The following is a 23,779-nucleotide window of genomic DNA, read 5'->3' as shown; positions in this document are numbered from 1 at the left end:
AAATGTTAAATAATAGCTCAGAATCTTTCCAGCCCTTAAGTTCTAGAAATCAGTTAGGTGTTTAGCAAATACCTTCCCTATCTCACAGCAGGCAGAGTTTGAGCAAGCTGCAGGAGAAATGGTAAGACAAGGCTCTTTCTTCTCCTGGAATCAGCCATTGCTATGGACTGACTGTGTCATCCAGAAATTCGTATGTTGAAACTTAATTCCCACTGTGATGGCATTTGGAGGTGGGGCCTTGGGGAGGTCCTGAGGGTGGGGCCCTCATGAATGGGATTAGTGCTCCCATAATAGAGAGATGATCTCTCTCTCTCTCCCCCATGTGAGGACACGGCAAGAAGGCATCACCTACAAACCAGGAAGTGGGCTCTCACCAGACACCAAATCTGCTGGCACCTTGATCTTGGACTTCCCAGCCTCCAGATCTGTGAGAATAAATGTTTAAGCCACCTTGGCTGTGGTATTTGTCATAGCAGCCCAAGCAGACTAATATAGCCATTTACTTCAGAAAATAAGATTCAAAAATAACTGTTAGATGATTAAAACCATATCGTGTGTGTGTGTGTGTGCGCGCGCGCACCTGCCCAGGAAAGATTCTAAAAATATTCCGCAAGGTTAATAGCGACTATCTCTCAGCTACCTCTTATGGGTTATTATTGTTTTCATGTTTACACTTTATTGTGACTTCCAAATTTCCTCACTGACAGTGTATCTGATTTATTTTCCACCTATTTAGATAAAATAAAGCCACCAATTCTTGGGGTGGGTGGGAAGGAGGTACACACACATTAGCCACCCATCCTGTAAATGTGATTCCATCACATTTTGGTAACAAGAACAGGTGCTCCCGTGGTACGAGATGTAACTTTACCAGCATTTCACATCCCTTTTTCCTCCTGCGCAGCATAAGCAGAGCATCCACCTGTAGCCCCACTTCACAGAGCAGGATCCTGCCGGCCCAGACATATCCAGCCTCCTCAACCAAGGTCTCCAGACTAGTGGGCAAACCTGGACTTGAACCCAGACCTTCTAATCCTCATCAGTGCCCTTTCCTTAACCTACTGCCACTCACTGAACACCGAGTAATTGCTACGTGTTAAATAACTGTGTTAACTAGTGGAGGGGGGAGGGAAGGAGGAGCTGAAAGAGAAAGAAAAGATCACACATGACTCTTAGAAATGAACTTCTATAATGTAAGAAAGACAGGTGTACCCCATTTCTTTACTCACTCAAATATTTATTAAGTACCTGCTAAGTGCCAAGCCCTGGGCTAGGCACTGGGGAATAAATGTTGAGCAAACTAGAAATGGTCTCTGCCTTCACAGCTCTTGGTGCCAAAAGGGGCCAACTGAGATTATGGAGATGTTATAGCACAAAGCTGTCCCTGCACCTAGAAGTCACAACGCACACTCTACAGTTGGCGAATCTCTCTTCCTCCAGACAAGTAAAACAGGATTAAATCAACTGCAAGCGCCTACTGTGAGCAGAGCAAGATACTTTGTGCCGTGGGAGACAAGAAACTGGCCAAGTGTATACAGCACTTCCTCTATGCCTGTTCCAGGCAACACCAGATGCTCCAAAGCCCAGTGCTGAACATCAGCTGAGCGGTACTCACCAGGGCCCCGGTACCTGCACTCCATCAGCGCACCAGCGCAGGAGTATGGAGATGAAATCAAGTACGTCGTAATGCTTGAGAGCAAAAGAGCAAACCAAGGGAACTCTTCCTTTTTCACCTCACTAACTGCATGGGCTCCCATTTATGACACCACATAGTCCTCCAGAACCCCCTTAGAAAGCAGCTGGTAGAATCTCCATTTTTAGAGCACAGCACACCTGGATGGTGCCCAATTACTCCCTTCATAGAAAAGGTGCACGAGTCAGAGAAGGCCACCCTGGATGGCCAGGTGTAGGGTGACACCACAAGGGCAGAAAGAATTGCAGTGGCCTTTGTACCTACCTGGAGCCCGATTTTGATCAACATGGGTAAAGGATACCAATCTGTCTACAGGAGTGGAGTGAAGCCCTTTAATCTTTTCATAAGCCTCACCCTGGTCTGGTTCCCTCTGGCCCTGAGCTGCTTCCTGGATTTCAAGAAGCCCCAGCCCAGCATCTGCTGGACAGTATCACCCTGACCTCATGTCCTTGCAACAAAAGTGCTTTGTCTATGTCTACGCCGGACAGGACACAAAATGCAGTATTAAAGCAGCATGCCCTTCCCTCCCCTAGCTAAGCGCCTGCTTCCTGGGATTCGACTGGTCAGCAGCTGGTCAGGACCCTACGTTAAGTTCAGGGCAACCTTTATTTTCTTGAAGAGTGTTTTTGAAAATCACTAAGTAAATACAGTTGTGTTAATTTCTATGTTAACTGAAAAAGGGGAAATAAATTCCCTCATGAATCTTTGTAAGAGATGAAATAACCACTTCTGAAGCCTCAGAAAGAATAGTGTTTCCGAAACGGTAAGGTTTTTTGATCCACATGGCAGGTAGCAGGCATCTTTAAGTGGGGTGTTTTATAATAACAAGGTATTTTAAGTAAAAGAAACTAAAATAGCAAACTACTTAGGAAGATGTTTCAAAATTAAATAAGAGGAGAGAAATGTGATTGTGATTAACGGAAGTTCGAGTTGTGATTTACTGTTTTTCACATGATTGCTTGGTCCATCTGTTGGATTCCAGAATGCCTCCGAATGTCTTTTCTGGTTATTTTACATTCACTGAAGGAGCCTGCCAATGTCAGCTTTCGCTTACTGTTGAGAGTAAAAATATTAAGACAGTCTTCTAAATCTCAGTTTGGAAAACCAGCCTGATCCACTGGAAGTCCCTGGCTCAGAGGACAGCACTGAGCAGACATCCCTGCGTCCAGTGCTGAAGCCAGCTCTGCTCCTCCCTCCCCCAGCCCTTCACGTCCAGTCTGTTGCTCAGGTGTGGCCACGGGTGCTGATACGTCCCCTCTCCATCCTCAGTATACAACCTCATCTAGGCCCTTAACCTCTCTTCCTCAACACTATGGAGACAGCTTCCCAATCCCTGCCCCGCCTCTGCTCTTGCTCCCTTCCCTCCAGCTGGGCCGTCCTAGAGCACAGCTCAGACTGACATCACCATCACATCACCATCCCCGCAGACTTGTAACTTTGGGACCCAGCACAAAAAGAAAGCTCAGGGCCCTGGTTTAAAAAGCACTGAGAATTTCAACATGACAATCGCAGAGCATTAAGCCAAGCACAGGCCCTGTGCAGCTGCAGAGGTCACACCCTCAACTCCTGCCTGGGAGAACTAGTGCCTAAAGAATCCCAGCCAAACCTCTGAACAGGCATTCAAGGTCCTCTACTGCCTGGCTCCACCTCCTCTCCTTCTGGTGAACCTCATGCCCCAGAAACACAAAACTGCTCATCATTTCACAGAGTCATCTCTCACCATCCATCCCCTCCCTAGGCCTCAGTTCACACCCTTCACCACCAGGAATGAGTTAGTAGTTCCCTCCGCCAGGCCCTCCCCAGACTTCTGTCTGGGCACCTGCAACTCTTTGCAAAGTTCTTCCTCTACTAGAGCATGGAGCTTCTACTTGTCTTTGAAGCCCAGGGCCACACACAGAGCCTAGAATAAAGTGAAGCCAAGAATGAATGAATCAGCTCCCTCTCCCTCACCTCTCCTTCCTGCCACCCTATTTTGCCCCCTACAGTCCATGCCTATAAACCACATCCGACTTCAAGGCTCAGCCCAGATGCCACCTCCCAATCAGCCCCCCCCCCCCCCGTATTCTCCCAACTAGATGGGCTCCTGCTCTATTCTGTGCTCCCTACAGCTTCCCCCTTCCCTGACAATACTTTCCCATTGTCTACCTTATACCACAGTGTCCCTACACTCGACCTATACCAATCAGACCCCCTGAGAACCTCATGCAGTGTCTGTCTTGTTCCCTCTCCCAGAATTCAGAGAATAATATATAGAGTCCCCATGAGTAATTTTTGACTGAATAACAAAAGAAGGTTAATTGAAATCTACCTCTGCTCTGCCCTCCCTTAAAATAGATCTTTACAGAACATTCCAAGGTTAAGATAAAGTAAAATTATAAGTCTATAAAGGTACTAAAGGTAGAATCACCTTAACAGGCTAAAGTGGCTTTAGAACCAATATAAAGCAGCCGCATTCCCTAGGTAATAAAATAAGAGAATGGATTCCATCTACAGGGAGTTCTGTCCGCCAGACAGATACTGCGCGAGGTTCTCTGCCCACGTCGCCTCAGTCCTCCCACCACCGGGGGGGCCACTCTTGTTACCTCACTGCTGTGGATGCCCCACGCTCTCCTGGTGAGACCCTCCTTCTCCATGGCCACCTCAGGGCCAGAATCTCTGTTCCCCTGGCCATGATGGAAAGGACAAGAACAGATGTGCTCCAAGCCAAGCTCTCAGAGACCCCCACTGGACTTCTCTAATTTTTCTACTGGAAAATGCTCTCTTTGGGCTGGGTGGCAGAGTTGGTAGGATATGTATGACTTTGGGGCTGTCACTGGCCATCTTAACACCACATCCTAGGAAGGAGACGAGCAGAGTCAGGCATCGCCGCGAGAGACGGGGAGAGTCGGCCCTGCCCTGACCGGCGGCTCAGCGGGTTGGAGCGCCATCCCACGCACCACGAGGCTGCAGGTTCAGTTCTCAGTCAGGGCACAGACCTAGGCTGCAGGTTCGATCCCAGGGAGGGGCGGGGGGAAGTAGGTACCCGAGGCAACCAATCAGTGTTTCTCTCTCACACAGATGTTTCTCTCTTCCTTTCTGTCTCTAAACATATCCTTGGGTGAGCATTAAAAAAAAAAAAGAGAGAGAGAGAGATCCTCTCATGGTAACTGTTAGAGCTGAAACTAGTGACACTGAAGTCAGCTGCACCCCTGGCTTCCCAGATGCAGGAGTTACACCTGAACTGGCCTTCTATCACTTGTAACTAAGAGAGTCTGAACGAGTACAATTCTATGAGGAGGCACGTATCACCCCCACCTTATGGATGAGGCAGCTGGGCCTTAGGGGGGGGTTGGTGAAGCACCCACACCACAGAGCCAGGAAACAGTGGGGCCAGACACTAAGCTCAGGACTGATGCCACACTCACTATTCTAAGACAGGAGTTACCAAGCTGAGGATCTACAGCTCTCAGAGCCCCTGCAGCAAATGAAGCAGAGAAAATATCATTATGAACTGTGCTGGTGACAAGGTTCAGAGTAACATGGTCTAAAATAAACAAACACGTCAACAATGTAAGCATTTACCAATTCTACTGAGTGAATCCAATGAATATGTGTGAAAACCGTTGGCGACATGGGTAAGTTCTGATTGGCTGCTGCTCAGACTGGCTGCCACGTTCCACCAGATGGTCAAGGCCAAAAATAAGAACTGCTGCAAAAGCAATTTAGACGAATTCAAGAATAATATGAATAATGGCTCCATGAGAGCTTATTAAGGGAAGTTGTCCATATTTGAACCACACCCCTAAATTTTTAAGGCGATGGCAAGAAGGGTCACCAGGTCCTCCCACAGTGACTCCCTTAATTCCACAATCAGCATCAGAATGCTGGACTCGAGAAACCATTAGTCTGATGGAGGGTGCAGAGCCTTATGTTCTTACAGGAAATCATTACAGAGAGCAATAATTCTCTGAATGCAATGGCTTTTAGTATTTCTGCACACTGAAGATTTCACTGAGAATCATCACATCCACAGACCAAATTAAACCCATTTAAAATTTAATAGGATCCACTCACCAGAAAATGTTCATCATTGGTCTCCAGTTCCTTTTAAGAAAGTGAACTGACCTACAAGTCAAACTTTACTGGCCTCTTACTATTTTTGTAATGTAACCAAGGTCAGTGGCATCTTCCAACTTCTTCGTGGGCCACTGTAATGGAAACAAATAGCAACATTTCCCAATTGAAAGACAGCCGCGTATTGCCCTCCGTGGGCCACGCATCTGGCCTGAAACGAAGGCATCCAGGAGAACAAACAGAGCCAAGATTGGACAAGGACCATCAGCTTTGTCAAGTTTCAATGGTTGAAAGGGAAGTTGCCCATGAGTCCAAAATGTCCTCCCAGATAAAACCTGATAGGATAGATAGCCTCGGAAAAAATAATTGTAATATTTTTTTCATCTGTTTAGTATTTGTAAGCTTAATTTTAAGAACAGAAAAAACTTTACTGGTTAAGGGATATCTTTCCCCTTCAGCAAGACAGTCAAAGGTTTTCTTAATGACGTCTGCTGATCAGAAGGTAATGAGTGGTGTGCGCTCTGCTGTGGGGTATGAATATTATCAATACTGCAATTAATGATCTAACGCCACGTCTTATCACAGGAACGACTACAAGTCTCTAGCACCCTTTAAGATAAAGAGAACAGATTAGTGACTTTTTAAATGGATGTAACTAGTAAAAAAAAAAATCCATCAAAACAGATTAAACTAATTGGTCTGTGTCTGGTACTCTCGAGAAGTACCATTTAATGACCTAACCGGACACTGCTATATTTCTACTGGCTAAGTGATCCTATTAAATTAGGTAACACTGAATATTGTCCCTACCAGCAAAATGACGACTGACCCTGGACCCTCTAAGGGTCCATCAGTGGAAGTCTAGGAATTTCCTGAGAGGTACTAATATCTCCACTGAAGGCAGGAAGCAAGTCAAACAACAAATGATTAGAGCTGACAACAGAGATGAACCTAATCCCAACTAAATCCAGTCTGAGACTGTCACGGACAAGACCAGACAGGAAGCTGACCCAACCAAAATCCCACCCTGCATCCCCACTGCCTCACTGCTCCCCCCTCTGCCACACCACTGGACCTCTAGTCTTGACAGATACCTTTGTGAAGTCTCCCCTGACCGTTACCTGCACCTCCACCAACACAAGTGTCTCTCCGTCCTTGGGCCCCCCCACCCCCCAACACACACACAGCATTTTGTGCACAGACCAGGCTGTCACTCACAGCAGCGTGAAGGAGCCAGGTAGGGCAGCTCCACCTGCAGCAGCACTGTCCTGAGCTCCTCTGGGGCTGAGCCCATGCTGGAATCCTCTCCAAACAACCCAGACCAACACAGCTACAGCGTCAGGCATATCGCAGGGGCATGCACACTGCTGGGGGTTCCACAGGACACTTAGATGTGCCTACCCTATACTTCTGTCTCAAGACTTCAATGAGGTCATGAAGGGAAACCACCACTGCAATGTCACCGAGGAATCCAGAGCAGGACACGTGATGGGGAACAGCAGGAACCTGCCATGCGGGTTTCTGCAGGGAAAGGCCTGAAATGGTGAACGCAGGAAAACGCAGGTTTCCATAGGATTCAACAAGCTCGTGAGAAGAAACTATTAAGGGCTTGAAGCAACCCTCCCTCCCATCCATCCATCTGGGAGAATTTCATAGCCAATGATTTTGACCTGCACTTAACATTTTGTGTTTATTTTAGAATTAAAAATCAACAGTGCCCTGCCATCAATGGAATAATCTCTTAGGGCCACCAAGGGACACAGGCAGGGTCCTCACAGGATGGGGATCCAGTAAGAAAGGTCGAAGGAGAAGCACCTCCTTTTCATTTCATCCCACGGCCTAGAGACATGGCAGCCACATCCTCAGGCGTGGAAGAGACAGGACACAGGTGTGCACAGCAGGGAGAAGGGAACACAGGGTGGGGTCCTCATCACTTCACAGAGGCCACATGAAACATGTGCCACACTTCTGAGCATCTTTGCTGTAGCTACCAGGCATCCTGAGATGGCACTCAGACTCACCACCTCACCCTCCATCCTCAGCATGGTGCAGTGCAGAGAACACCCCCCCCCCCCCCCCCCCCGTCAAGAGACCTGCACTGTAAACCAGCTTCACGTTCCCTCAGTGACTCACTTAACTCTTGGATGCTTTCATCTCAGCAAAGAGTACAGAGCAGATGGTGGTGAGTGTTGCGCATCAATGTCAACGTATTTAATGCCCCTGAAATGCACACTTAAAATGGTTAAAGTGGTACATTATGTAGCGCTCACTACAATAAAAGTGTATAGAGTGCCCACGACATACCATTCACAGGGCATACATTAGTATGCAACTATTCATTCAGCCAGCGGACGCTTACAGAGTGCCCATGTGCCCAAGACTATTTAAGATCCTGGGCACACAGCAGTGAAAGTACAGAAAAAAGAACAGAAACTCATGGAGTTTTCATTCTAGTCGGAGAGACAGACAATAAGAAAGATAAATCAGTAAAACGTGCCCTGTAACAGACAGTGGTAATTACGAGGGAGAGAAAGAAAGCAGTGGAGGGCAACGTGAAGTGTCGGGGTGGGTGCAGTTTTAGACACAGGGACCAGAAAAGTCTTCTCCAAAAAGGTGACTTTCAGTAAAGATCTAAAGAGGCAGAGAGAACAGGACAGGTTGATGATTCTGATGGTAGGATCAGGAATAAGGGAAGTCGAAGAAGTTCCCAGACTTGTGGTGTTAGCACCGAGGTGGATGGAGTGCCAGCTGCTGAGACGGGAAGGCTGGGCAGCCAGGCCTGGAGGGAGAGCTGGCTTCCGTTCTGGATGTGACAAGTTTGAGCCTTTGAAACATACAAGTCAAGGTGACCAATAGGTCGGAGTGTATACATAAATTTAGAGTCAACGGCAAACAGACCTCGTTGACCTCAAACAAATCAGTCCACAGGCTGTGGTAGTTTTCTCATTTGTAAAACCAGGATGATGTCTAAGGCACTTCCAGGAAATTTTATGAGTCCCAATAACTGCTCAGGGCCAGAGGTTCCCCAACCACCTGTTATTTAGAGAGTACTTAACAAGCAGGCCAGCGACCGGCGATGGCATGGAGTGTTCGCCAAAGCACATCTGGGATTCAAGATCATTGTCACATGGGTCAGAGTTTTTCACAAGCCTTTGCAATAAAGCTCGCTGTCTTATACAGAGAGGCACTGAAATTGGGGAGGTCCTAAAAAGACAAGATTATTTTACCTTTGTAGACTGTTGGTGGGAATGTAAAGTGGTGTAGCCACTACAGAAAACAGTATGGAGGTTCCTCAAAAAATTAAAAATACAACTACCATATGACTCAGCCATTTTACTTCTGGGTATTTATCCAAAGAAAACGAAAATGCAAATTTGAAAAGATATATGCACCCCAGTATTCATTGCAGCGCTATTTACAATAGTCAGGATACGGAAGAAACCTGGGTGCCCACTGATAGCTAAATGGACAAAGAACACATTACACACACACACAGAGGAATATTACCTAACCATAAAAAAGAATAAAATCTTGCCATTTGCAACCAAAGGGTTAGACCTCGAGGGTATTATGCTAAGTGAAATAAGTCAGACAGAGAAAGACAAAGACTGTATGATTTCACTTAAATGTGGAGTCTAAAAAACAAAATAAAATAGAAACAGACTCATAGATACAGAGAACAAACTGGTGGTTGCCAGAGGAATGGTGGGGCTGGGGAGGATGAGTGAAACAGGCGATGGGAATTAAAAAGAATAAACCTCCAGTTATAAAACTCCAGTTATTGGCTGTACAGAGAATACAGCCGATAATACTGTGCTAACTTTTTATGGTGACAGAAGGTAACGAGACTTATGGTGATCACTTCGTAATGTACATAAATATCTAATCACTATGCTATATATCTGAAACTAATATAATATGGTAAGTCAATTATACTTTTATAAAAAAGACAAGGTTTTTTCCCTGCTTGGGGTTCGTGTTTAACTTCAGCATGTATCTGCAGCTGCAGCTGCTATGGAGAAGTGACGCTGTCACCCTGCAATAACCACGGCCCTTCCTTTCCCATCTTAGCCTCTCTGCCAACGGAGAGCCCCTCGGGACTCACATGAAGCCAGGGTAAGACTGTGGGCTCTTGGCCGTACACCCCCAGCTAGCACAACCAACTATAGTCTCCCAGTATACAATCCTAAGAGAAAGTACCTTAATATCTAACAGCTCTCCAGCCACCCCACTGCTCCCGTCCCTGCTACACGGCATAATCTCTGTTTGGTTTTCAGTGGATGGGGAATTTGTGAATGGTGAGTGTCTTTCTGTCTAAAGCCTGAATCTCCTTTTCCTTCTCCCACAGAATCATCCATCACATCACCAGAGAGAAACAGTTGTCCTCACAGACCGACCTCCAAAGCCTCAGACACACACAGGAAACTAATGGTTCAAACACTTCCCCACAACAGACTTGGTCCTAAACTCCCTCTTCCTGCCCTTCCAGCTTAAGAACCACCCCCAGTCTTGACCCAAAGTGCACAAAACATCAAAATCACAGTGGTCAACAGGATGTGACTTAGGCATAATGAGCTGTTTTCCCAGGGATGCTGTAAAGCAGTCGCCAGACTTGCCCACTGCCCCCAGTGGGTGTGGTCTAACCTGGAAACCATCCATTTGTCCCTGGCTGGACCAGCCTCATAAACTATATCATAAGACACAATCTGACTCACCCTTCAATGCCCAGCTCTAATCTCACTTTTCCCAGGAAGCCTTCTCTGACCATGGTTAGCCTTCGCTAATCATTCCTTCTTTGAAATCACAGGACTTACATGCAGCCTGTTCATTTGGCACTTGCCACATAGTGCCCAGTGACCTATACTGGACTGACTCTTCAACACAACAATTTGCTCTTAATCATTTAACAGTGTGTGTGTGAGTCCATGTGTGCACGTGACAAGTGTGTTTGTGTGCATTGTCTAGACTTCTCTGCTTAGCTTCCTTTGAACTGGGGCCATCTGCAATCCTTCCTCTAAGTAGGTACAAGCAATAAATAATTATCAGGAATGTGACTACTGTTGACATTTAGGGTTCAAGGCCAAAAAGCTCCTTTAAGATATTTTAAGCCTATGGTGAGTTTGTACTTAGTAGCATCACCTACACTTTCTATATCTCAGGGCAATCAATTTAGAAGAGATCAGGTGACCAAGTATTTACTGTACACCCACTGTACACTTGGAAATTATCTCAGTGTACATATAAAGGCATTTTAGAAAGAGCCTCCCCCGTGAAATGAGTTCCCTTCCCATTAATTGGGAGATTCAGTTCCTCCAGAACATTCCATTCCTAAGCACTCTAGTTAAGTAAAATGTTCTGAAAGGCAGTCCTTGACCTCTGCGGCAGAATTAATCCCTGAAAAAGACTAAGTTGAAATAACATAAATCAAACATAATTTTTACCACAGAAACAATGTTATATTAGACTATTATGTTTTCAACCCAAAGACCAATTGCCAACATTTAAAAGGAAAACTGGCAAAATTTTAATTTCAAAATCAGTAGAATTGCAAGCAATCCTCAAGCTCATCTGTACAGCTAAGGACAATAACCCTAATAGTTATTACTGAACACCTATTACATGCCAAGAATTATGTTAGATGCACTTCATATATTTCACATTTAATTTCTGCTAACAGCCCTATGATAGAAATATCATTTCACGTCACAAACAAGAAAATGAAGGCCTAGGGTTGCTGTGTTTTGACCACGGCTCTGTAGCTATTTAGTGGCAGAGCAAGAACTTAAACTCAGAAGTATCTGGCTTAAAGTTAAAGATCTTTCCACTACTCCAAATGGCCCCCCTAAATCAATCATGAAGAATATACTAATACCGCATACTAAAACATCTGAGATCAATTAAACAGGGTTGTCCAGAAACAATGATATCATTTCGCCAACTGGATTTCTTAAGAGATTTTCAAGACAAAATCATCAATGAAAAGTTAGAGCACCATTGGACGTAGGGAGAGATGAAACAGGGCATGATAACTGAATTATTAGTTTTCACTGAACATTGCAACCTAACATATTTACCCGTCTAGGTGCTGCAAACAAAAAGACCTCCCTTGTGGAGTTTCCATTCTAGCAGAGGGAACAGAGATGACAACCACCAACCAGCTAATACAGCCACAACCCATCAGTGGTGGACACACAGGGCTAGTGGGACAGGGCTTGCCTCTCTGAGGACAGGTGGATAAACGAGCCCGGAGTGCAGAAGTGAAGCCTGAGCCGGAGTGTGTGGGATATCAGCTCTGGATACATTTAAAACCACAGACTGGGTAAGATCACTGAGGGAGGGAATGCTCACAGAAACAAGAGGAGGTCCCTCTGACTGCATCCCAGAGCACACCAACATGAAGAGATCCAGGAGGAATCAGTAATGGAGACTGAGAGGGAGCCACGGGTAATGCAGGGAGACACCCAGAGAGCGTGGCATCCTGGAAGCCATGAGAACACAGTGAATAAAGGAGGAAGGGTGTTACGTGTGGCAAATACTGCAGATGAAGCAAGTACAAAGCCGGCTGAAAACTGACCACTGGATTTAGCATCAGGAAGACCAGTGGTGATCTTGATGGAGCCGTTTGGGTGGAGCACTGACAGCAAAAGCCTGATTAGATGAGTTCAGAGAGGAATGTGAGAGGGGAAAAATACAACAGGAAATGTAGAAAATAATCTGAAAAGTTCAGCTATAGAGAAGAGAAAAATGGGGAGTAGTTGATGGCTGAAAAGGGATCGAGAGGGTCAGGGTCTCAATGGGTCATTACAGCATGTGTGTGTACTGATGGGAAACACCCACCAGTATAGACAAATAAACAGATAAAGTAGGACAGCAGGGGAACTGCAGTGACATGAACTCGAACAGGCAAGGCTGGGAGCAACCTGAGTGAGTAAAGCAGCTGGCCCTGGTGCGGCAGTGGCCCCTGTGGACAGAAGGGTAGGCAGATGGGTGGAGGTGGCAGTGGGAGCTTGTGGATGTTCTCTTCGGGTGGCTTCAGCTCTTTCAAGGAAATGAGAAGCCATCAGTGGAGAGTGAGGACGGAAAGGAGGTGTGGGAGGTGCAAGGAGAGAAGATAGTATATGAAACTGGTGTCAAAAAATGAGAAAGATACAATGGGCTTGACTAAAGATAGTATCCCTGCCGGTAGCGTTGTCACTTGAGGTTAGTGACCATTTTAATCATAACCAATCATCTCAGCTAAATGGCGTTTCCAACCACGCTTGGCTGCATGGGTGCAGTGCCTAAGAGGATGAATAGTTGCAGTTATTCAAGTCTGGGGTCTCGAAAAGCAAGTATGCCATCCTACCGTATCACTTATTTTCACAAAGCTTCATCGTCCACAAACGATCATGTTCTCTCACTTAATCCAAACATCATCCCCATGATGCTTCTGCCTGCATGAAGGGAGCACAATGAGGCTCAGTGAGGTTCACTGACTTGCTCAGGTCACAAGGCCAGGTCTTCTCACTCCAGTGCTCTGCCCAGGCCACACTCCTCCCAATCAGAAACCCACAAACCAGAACTCCTCGCTTTCTAGGAATTTCTGATACAATCCTGGTCAGCAAAACTGGCAAAAGCTCTGGCCCTTGCTTCTGCCTAAGCACCATCCAGCCGCATCCCAGGCAACGTACACAAGACACATAACTAATGAGGTTAGCCCATCAGCTGCTCTTCATCACAGTCAACTATTTGTTAGTGAGGATGTTCTGAGCTGTAGACATTTGGCTTTACTTATTTTTTATGAAGGCAGAGCTTTCTGTCAGTGACTGTGTGGCCTACCCTTGATCTTGTACATTAATCCCAAACTGTAGGTTCTCATTCTTCAGTAATCAAACACTTGAGGCTTAAACTCTGGTGAGGAGGAAGCAGGATCACAGCTCTGTTTTGGAAGGTATATGAATTATGGTCACAGGGAACCGTTAATGAAGTAAAAGCAGTAAATTATTTAGAGGCTTCAAGGTCTGAACATTTGTGAATATCCCAACTACAGAATGGGGTGCACTTCTCTCTAGATCGGGGTGGGGAACGTCGGCCTGTGGGCCATATATGGCCCATGAAATCATTTGGTCTGGCCCTGCCAAGGCCTCACCAAAGAGAAGCAGTTCCAGCCATCACATTAGGGATGAGCTAATTAAATGTTTGACCAAATATAGCAGGCTAATTTTTAAGTTGATAATTTTGTATGGCCCAAGAATGATGTTATAAATATCCAAATGGTTCTTGGCAGAAAAAAGTTTCCCCACCCCTGCTCTAGACCCTTTGTCCAACATCACACAAGGTCAGGTGAGCAACAAAGGAGCTTTCACAATGAGAAAATGTTATTCCCTCCAGATCCTGAATAGATGGTATAATTTTTGTAATTTTTAAAGTGTAATTTTTTACATCAATAATAATAAAATTCATGTAAAGTTAACTTCAGCAATGAGTTATTAGTAAACATTTGCCGCACATGGGTGTCATGTGTCAGACACTGTTATAGGCACTGGAGATGCTGTAGTAAAGAAGACAGACTGGCCCTTCTCTCATCAAGATTATAGTCAATGGCATTTTCTTATAGGAGACTCAAGAAAAGTACATACAAGAATTCAAAATGAAAATGCTCCTTCAATCTGAAATTTGCATGATAAAAGAATATTGTCAATTTACTGCTTTCCTTGGGGAAGGTACTGGCTCCGTGTGTCCTCTGTTAACAGCTGTAGAGTACCATGAGAACAAAGGCCGGCAGCAGGGATGATAGAACGGAAAAACTTAAGACAGACCCTTGCCTCAAGGAGCTTAGCATGTAAAGGAAGAAATACCCATGGAAAGAGCTACCTAAATGGTGCAACGATTCTAACAGCAGGGTGTTGCAGGAGCTCTCAGGCAGGGGCCTGCTGGCTGGTAGCGGGGACAAGCCTGCTCCCCGGTCCCTCTCTCTGCCCTTCTCCTTTTGACAAGCAGCTTCATTCACTCAGGAAGGAACAGTCAAGTGGCCTCCATGTGGCAGGCACTGTTCCAGGCACAGAAGATACAGCAGTGAAAAAGACAAAGTCCCTGTCCTCTAGGAGATGACATCCCAGTGTGAGGCATGGGGGCACAGACAATACAATCTGTCAGGTGCCATGCAGAAAATCAGGCAGGGAGGCAAGGGGTAGGGTACAGGGTGGAAGCTGTTCTTTCAGAGGTTGGACAGGGAAGACCTCTCTGAGAAAGTGACATATAAATAGATACAAGGTGATCAGGTGTGAACCAAACATATCTGGGGAAGCACATTCCAGACAGAAGGAAGGGGAGGGCCAAAGTGAGGCGCAAGTGTGCTTGGCACTGTGAAGCACAGCCAAGAACCCATCGTGGTTGAAACAGAGTGAGAAGGAGACATCAGTAAGAGATGAAAGGTGAGCACTGGCAGATGTCATGTTTCTTTGGTCCACGGCAACACCTTGCTGCCATCCACGCTGGAAAGACTTCAGGCTGGCGGGTATTACTTAGGGAAATCTCCCCATTGTCCAGGAATTCAAAGCCCTCTGTCAAAAAGCAACAGCAATTATAATTTTCATAAAGCCTTATCATGTTTCACTTTGGCCAACTAGATTGAGAAAGGCTATGACTTAGCACACTGGTCTTATTTGAAAATTGAGTGCTATTTGCAGCATAAATACTTTCTACAGACACAAGGATCACAGGACAGAGCACTTTGTGCCAGAATAGGTATAACACACATTCTATTTAATATTACTCTGATGTAGTATCTAGGGAGCAGAAATACTCCCCAGGAAGACTCTAGGCATTCTATTTTGATTCCTGCAACAGAAGCAAGGCAACACTAAGTACCAAACTGTATGGTCATTTAAGAACATCTGAAAATTGACACTGAAAGAGACACATAAAAAGACACACAGGCTCAAGAGAATTTGAGGCATAAAGAAAATGTTATAAAACTAGATTGTGCTGACCGGCTGGTGTGGCTCAGTGGCTGAGCATTGACCTATGAACCAGGAGGTCACAGTTCCATTCCTGGTCAGAGCATATGCCCAGTTGCGGGCTCGATCCCCAGTGGGGGGCGTGCAGGAGGCAACCAATCAATGACTCTCTCATCATTGATGTTTCTCTCTCTCCCTCTCCCTTCCTCTCTCTGAAAACAATAAAGATATTTTTTTAAAAAACTAGAAATGAGCGATGGGCGCCTAGGCGCGGTGTGTTCACCATGGACCTGATCCGGAGCTTCTATGCGAAGCTGCGGTCTCTGGCGGTCACCTTGGACAACGAGGCGGCGCAGCTGCAGCGGGCGCTGGAGGGGGAAGACAGCGACTTTGAAGGTTATGCAATGAGAATTTTATATGACCTTCATTCAGAAGTTTGGACTCTAAAGGGTGATGCTTTAGCAAGAAGAATATTGACAAGTTTGCAAAGTCAAGAAAGCACTGGTTTCATTAAGGCAACAAAATACTGATGAGAAAAAACTCAGCAGATAGCATAAAAATAAGTTTTTTCAGAAGTATGGATATAATCCACGTGCCAAGAGAAATTCAATGAGTGAGCAAGAAGTTGTTGACTCTAAACCAACAAGAGTCCACTAGAGATGAAAACCTTCAAAAGCCTGATGTGAAGGCTGATATGTGTAATCCCGTTGTTCCAAGCAGCTCTGTTTCTGAGAAGATTCCATGTAGTCCACAACTTTCAGACTTTGGACTTGAGCAGTACCTGATACCTCAAATTCCACCATACCCTCCACAGGCAGGAAACAACCAAAAGGAAGAGCCAAACACGTTAACTCCATCTTCCAAACAGTCATTAAAGTACTAAAAACTCCAAAATGTGCACTAAATATGGACAATTTTGACTGAGTGATTCCTAAATTAGAGCGCTTCAGTATCTCTGGATATACTATGTGTTTGAATGAAGATCACACAATGGGACTTAAAATGTGAAGAATAAAAGTGAGGAAACCATAGAAACAGAACCAGTGTCCAGTGATAGCGCCACTGCTGGCCTCACAAACCAGCAACTGGAAGACATTGCTCTTTTAAAACACAGTTATTTACAAATGACAGTTGATTTTAGGAAAAAAGGTTACAGGCCAGGATAACTGCACTGTAGCAGGTCTCGGACATTGGAATCAGGGATTCACCTGCTGTCAGGATATGTTTTTCTTCCTTTTCACTCCCAATTTTTTGCTTGCTGTCAGTTTCACCCAACCTCAACTTTGTTGACATGTGGCTCAGTTACTGTTTTTAAATATCATTACTAACCCGGCCGGGCATGGCTCAGTGGTTGAGCGTCAAACTAGGATCCAGGCAATCCGGGTTCGATTCCCGGTCAGGGCACATGCCCAGGTTGTGGGCTCAGTCAATGACTCTCTCATCATTGATGTTTCTGTCTCTCTCTCTCCCTCTCCTTTCCTCTCTCTAAAATCAATAAAAATATAAAAAATAATAATAAAAATAATAATATTACTATTTCACTGATCTCAAATTTACCCTATCTAATCTAACCATGGATTGGTAATACTAGGAGCAGGATCAGTCATTTCTAAAATTTAAGTGTTACTGTTTGCTATTCAGATAAGGCAACCTCCAGCCTTCTCCAAGCTGGATAGTTGCTGCTTCTGCTAGAGCGGGGCGTCTCCTCCATGACTGTCCCAGAGTCTCTTATACCTTTTATTTCAACATTGCTGTTTCCAGCACATGGCTGCTGACCTCCCCAAGTTCCCCGTCAGTGGCTGCCCACAGACCCTGAGGTCTCACTCCTTCTGGAAGATTCTGATGATTCTTCTTGGGCCAGGTGCCCTTCTCTGGACTGTCAGCTGTGATCACAGGAACTGGGAGGTTGAATGTGTCTAGAGCCACCAGATAATGTCACACTGCCCTGTCCATCAGGGCCAAGGTCCTTCCAATTTAAGTATAACTGAACAGTAATTTTATCTAATTAAGTTCATAAAAGTACTTTGGCAAACATTTCAGATGGCCAATGGGAAAATAAGGGCCTAGTGTATTGTGAAGACCAGTTAAGAATTTGAGAAGGGCCCTGGCCAGTGTGGCTCAGCTGGTTGAGTGTCCTCCCATGGACTGTAAGGTCACTGGTTGATTCCGTGTCAGGGCACATGCCTGAGTTGTGGGCTCGATGCCCAGTAAGGATGTGCAGGAGGCAGCTGGTCAGTGTGTGTGTCTCTCTCCCCCTCTCCCTCCCCCTGTCTCTAAAGTCAACAAAAACATTTTAAAAAGAAAAAAAAAATTTTGAAAAGGAACAATTGACAAGAATCATGACAAGGTGCTTCAAAGGCTTAGTTATAGGGAATTTGATGCAGTAAAGTCCCCTCTTCTGTGACTGTGCCTTGAAAGTCAAATGTAAAGACCTGCTCTCTTCATTTTGTCAGAAAATTGCTATATTAAAGCAAAACTTGACTTATTGTGTTCTAAGGAAAAAACTAGATTGTGGTAATAGTTATGAAATTTTACAAGTTTACTAAAAATTACTAAATTATACACTTGATGCATGTGAGTTTTATGGTATGTAAACTATACCTCAATAAAGCTGTTAAAAATAGTTTTCAACTTAAAAAGTGTCACATCCATTCACATCATGTTTTACCACCAAATGAGCTTATTAAAAAAAACAACAATTCAGATTTAAAGGTTTTGTGTTTTTGTTTTTTTCATTTAGAGCTGCAGAGAAGAGAACATGGACCTGTATTTGCAGAGCTCACAGAACACACAGGCAGTGCTGAACATGCAAGCTTATTATTATCATTACTATTATTTTACTCAGCCTAGTTTCTCAACAGGGTCTCTACAAGAATTTGGGGTGGGACAATCCTTCACTGTAATTTAATCCCACACACTAAATTCCAACAGCACCTCTCAACATTAGTGACAATTACAACTGCCCCACATATTTCTGAATACTCAGGGAGGACAATGCTAGTTGAGGACTGTTAAGCCTATTAAACTCTAAATTCCTTAAAGGTACAGGCCAAGTCTTACTCAATGTGGTCAAATAAGAACACTTTGTACAAGGGTCTGCAAAAATCTCTAGCACAAAGCTGCACTCAGAATGTGACTTCGTTTCTTCTCTTTATTTTTCTCACTGTTGCGTATCAAATCTTTCAGTGAAATATTGTTATCGACAGGCCTTTATGTACAGACACTAGTCCATAAGGAAAGCAGCACTAGACTAGTGTGTGAAATGCAACAGCTCTGGCATGGGACCAGCCTGGACACAAACCCCAGTTTGGGATATGCTAGCATTCCTCTGCACCTCAGTTTCTCCATCCATAAAAGGAGCAAAGCATTTACTTTACAGAGTAATATGGGGATAAATTGAGATAAAATATGTAAAAGGCCCTCTTCTCTCTGCAAATTCAGAAGTACATAGGTTTCATCTGCACACACTGCGTAAGGTTTCTGGAACCTCTGTTGCTTTCCTTCCTACATTTCTCCATAACAAGTAAAAATAATCCTTACGATCAACAAGGGTTGTTGGTTAAGGCCATAACATCATCCATGACTTTGGCCCCTGAGCTGAATCTGGCCTGCAACCTACAAAATGGTAGTAAATAATAAAAAGTAATATTTCATGACACATGAAAAGTATAAGAAAATCAAATTCCAGTGTCAATAAAGTGTTATTGGGACACAGCCATCCTCCTTGGTTTATGTATTGTTTACGAATGCTTTTACGTAACAGCAGAGCTAGGAAGTTATGATAGAGGCTGTATGGCCACAAGACTAAAAAGATTTACTATTTAACCCTTTACATAAATAGTATGCCAAATCAAACCTCCCTTAAATTTAAAAATTTTTTTTTAAAAGTAAGCTCATTTAATTATAAGTTTTAAGTGAAAATCCCATGATACATGTTATGAACACATCCTAGAGACTCAGAACACCAGGCATGGTAAATCCTACCTTATGCAGGGTTTGGTTTCTAAACAATGATATTTTTATGTTAGCATAAATAACATTTTTATGAAAAATAACCATATTTTCCAATACAAATAAAAATAGTGAGTGGCACTGTTTTTACATTTCTGCAAATCACTGACTTCACAGAAGACAACTGGATGCATTCAGTTTGTTGCAACAGACTGGTTTTGTTGAAGATGATAAAGCATATCTGGCCTCACGCAGATACACAGTTGGGACAGGGAGGAGTATATTTTAATGGCCTTTTCAGGTCATTATAAATACACTCTTTTGATGCAACACTAAAACTCAATGTGATAGTTTCTTAAAGGTTAGTTCCAACGTGGAACCTGAAACCATAACAATGAATTTTCATACTCTGTTACATTAAAATTCACTGGTCTATTGTGCACTTTGAATGGATCTTTTACCCATTGATGATTTTATAAAATCATGCATCGATAATCTGAAAATAATGGTTCACTGCAGATGCTCCAAATGTTCACACACTGCATTATTCAATTTCAAAAAGTCACATCTGTTAATATCACCACTGATCTTACCAGTCAGCTCACCAGAAAAGTTTTTAAATGCTGGGAAGTATTCACACTCACAGTGATGGATACAAGTTTTTCAAAATTTTAATTTCTGCTTGAACGCTCAAATTTTATCACTGGATAACAATTGCTGCCAGTTGTTTCCCTTAAAGTGGAAGGCTTACTCCTATAATTTGCAAGAAAAAGGCTGCCAAATACCCAAGTCCAAATAGTTTGTCAGGCATTCTTTCAAATGAAAATGATATCCCATAAAAATAAGTGGCTAGTTCATCTCGCAACTCAATCATACACATAACTTTCCTTGAGACAAGCATCATGCTACAGTATGGGGCAGACGTGCTTTATGTGTACTTCCTACTTGTCACGGAATATTAACAAGGCATGTACTCAAAGGTCAAGATTTAACACAATTAGTCATTTTTACTGCTTTATCGAGCACACTCTTAATTGAAACTGGATTCTGTTTTGTTTTGTTTTGTTTTGTTACCAAGAGTGACAGCAAGGACCAATACCATGACTACTAGTACAGTTTGGGGCCACTGCTTTGATTTGTGGTAAGGCACAGGCATATAAACAATGATATTAACACTAATATGGAGGCTCCAGTTCCTGGCAAGATGGATTAGGAATACCCACCTTCTCTCTCACTAAATGCAAATATAAAAGCTGCACAGGAAACACAGAGCATCTGAGGGTGATGAAAAGTGGTAGCAGAGAGACGGGGGGAGGAAGGCAGAACTCAGAGCACCACCAAATCAGTGATGACTTTCCTGTTGTAATTCTGTTCCCTCTAGTATCACCCAGCCTGGATGCAAAGACAGCCCAGAACCCACAAGTGCTCATTATGAATGGACAGAATGAACTTGAAGAGGAAGTTCAAGTTCAATTCTTTCTAGCCTAAAAAAAAAAAAAAAAAAAAAATGGAACTAATGTTCTGAGAAATCCCCTGTATTTTATCACTTTTTTCCGACCTCTCCCACCTCAGCCACAGGCAATACAACAGGACCACAGAACAACAGCAGGGGTGAGCAGGCACCTACAACTCTAAAAGGAATGATTCCCTCTCAGAAGAAGTTCCAAGAACAAGGGGGTGAATCCCTATTGCTTCTTTTCCTCTCTGGACTTCCACTGCTTGGCTCTAGATAGTCACAGAAAGAATACATCAGAGCAGGGGAACCAAAGTCCTGGATTTCTGGCTGGGGACAGCAAAAGAGGGCCTCAGGGAATCAGAAATTGTCAGAGAATTAAAGAAAAGAGAGGTATACCAAAAAGTAGTAAATTAGCATTTGGGTTTCCCTCCAAGCTGCTCATTATGTATCTGATCCTAAACAGCAAACCAAGAGCTCTGAGATCTGCACTTTGAAATAGGTCATTGCCCAGACCCCAAACTGGACAATGGATTATACACACATAGGACAGATCCAAATGAGACTGTCAAGGCTTTGAAAACTGAGCTGATGTTAGAAATACAGACTATAGAGACTAGGCAATTACCTACTTAAAAAAGAAAAAAAATTAAATAGTTTCCATAAGATATAAAGAGGACCCAGATAATCATAATACAATATCCAAAATGAACAGAACACAATCCAAAATTACTCAGCATATGAAAAACCAGAAAACTCGCAACTTGAAAGGGCAAAGTCAATCAATAGACTCCAACCTCAAGATAACATAGGTATTGGAATTATCATACAAATAACTTAAAGACTTATTATAACCATGCTCCAAGAAGTAAGGCAGAACACTGTTGAAACTAATAAAATGATAACAGTCTCAGCCCCGCCCCCCCCCCAAAAAAAGACAAAGAATAACCAAATGAAACTTTTAAAACAAAAATTTTTAATGTCACTGGATGGATTCCACAGCAAAATGAAAGTGAAAGAGGAAATAGTGAGTGAAGACAGATTAATAGAGATGATCCTATATAAAACAAGAGAAAAAGAATTCCAAAAATAAACAGAGCCTCAGAGACTCATACAAAAATAACAAAAAGTCTAACATTCATGTCATCAGAGTCCCAGAAGAAGAGTGTAATGTAAGAAAAATATTTGAAAAAATACTGACTGAAAACTTCCTATAGTCGGTAAAAGACCTAAAATGACAGTTTCAAGAAATTCAGCAAAGCCCAAATAGGATAATCTCAAAGAAATCCATACCCAGACACATCATAATCCAACTGCTAAAAACTAAAGACAGAAAAATATCATGAAGACAGCCAGAGGAAAACAACTCATAACATACAGGTAACAATGATCTGAATGACTATGGATTTCTCAGAAAAAAACAGGAGATCAGAAAGAAAAGCAACAATATTTTTAAACTGCTGAGAGAAAGGAACTGTATCCAGCAATAGACATCCTTTGATATGAAGGTGAATAACATTCTCAGAAGAATAAAAACTAAGAATTCCCTTTCAAGAGACCTGCTATAAAAGAAATGCTGCCAACAAATTAAATAACCTAGATGAAATGGACTAGTTCTTAGAAAGAAAAAACCTACTAAAACTGATTCAAGAGGAAACAGAAAATCTGAAAGAGACTGAAGTAGCAATCAAAAACTTCCCACAAAGAAAAGCCCAGGCCCATATGACTTATCCCAAGAATGCAAGGTTGGTTTACCATATAAAAATTAATCAATGTAATACACTATATTAACAAAATAAAGGATAGAAACTACATGACCATCTCCATAGGACCAGAAAAATCATTTGAAAACAAAAAAATCCAACAACCTCTTGTGATACAAACACTCAACGATTAGGAATAGAAGGAAACTTCCTCAATCTAATAACGGGTGTTATGAAAAATCCATACCTAATATCACACTTTATGGTAAAAGACTGAGTACTTTCCCTCTAAAATCAGGAGTAATAGATACATTTAAATGAAACGCTAAAAAATACTCTAATAATCCAAAAGGAGGCAGCAGAGGGAAACAGAATGAAAAAGAGAACTATAAATAAAATGGTAGACTTAAATCTAACATATCAAAATTAATGCTGAATGTAAATTATCTGAACACACTAATAAAAAAACCGAGATTATCTTTTTTTGTAATCCTCACTTGAGAAATGAGGATATTTTTTCCATTGATTTTTAGAGAGAGTGGAAGGGACAGGGGAGGTGGGGGAGGGAGGGAGGGGGGGAGGAGGGGGGGAAGAGAGAGAGAGAGGAACATAGATGTGAGAGAAACACATCGATTGGTTGCCTCCCACACGCACCCTGATGGGGGTTGGGATCGGACCTGCTGACCAGGTGTGCGCCCTTGATCGGGAACCAAACCTTCGACCCTCCAGTGCAGAGGCTGACACTCTAACCACTGAGCCACGCCAGCCAGGGCAGAATTGAGATTATCTTTGATGAAATAAATCAAAGAAGACCTAAATAAATGGAAAAATACATCATTTTGATAAATTGGAAAATTCAACATAGTTAAAATGTCAGTTCTCCCTAAATTGATCTATAGAGTCAATACAATCAAAATCAAAATCACAGACTTTTTTGGTAGAAGCTGAATCTAAAATTTATGTGGGAAGGCAAAGGAACAGGATAGAC

General features: G+C 43.3%; 1 protein-coding gene and 1 pseudogene across 4 annotated transcripts in view; one reads left to right on the top strand and one right to left on the bottom strand.

Annotated features, from left to right (window-relative positions):
• CACNA1D (calcium voltage-gated channel subunit alpha1 D) overlaps positions 1-23,779 on the bottom strand; it is a 286,732-nt gene that overhangs the window by 200,136 nt on the left and 62,817 nt on the right. The window lies entirely within an intron of this gene.
• Positions 15,969-16,850, top strand: LOC148091455 (SKA complex subunit 3 pseudogene; annotated as a pseudogene).

The sequence above is a fragment of the Miniopterus natalensis genome, chromosome 15 (assembly GCF_054644295.1).
Source record: "Miniopterus natalensis isolate mMinNat1 chromosome 15, mMinNat1.hap1, whole genome shotgun sequence".
In the NCBI taxonomy this organism is placed as follows: domain Eukaryota; kingdom Metazoa; phylum Chordata; class Mammalia; order Chiroptera; family Miniopteridae; genus Miniopterus; species Miniopterus natalensis.
Note: the sequence above shows the minus strand (reverse complement) of the source record. Positions and strands in the feature narration are given on the sequence as shown.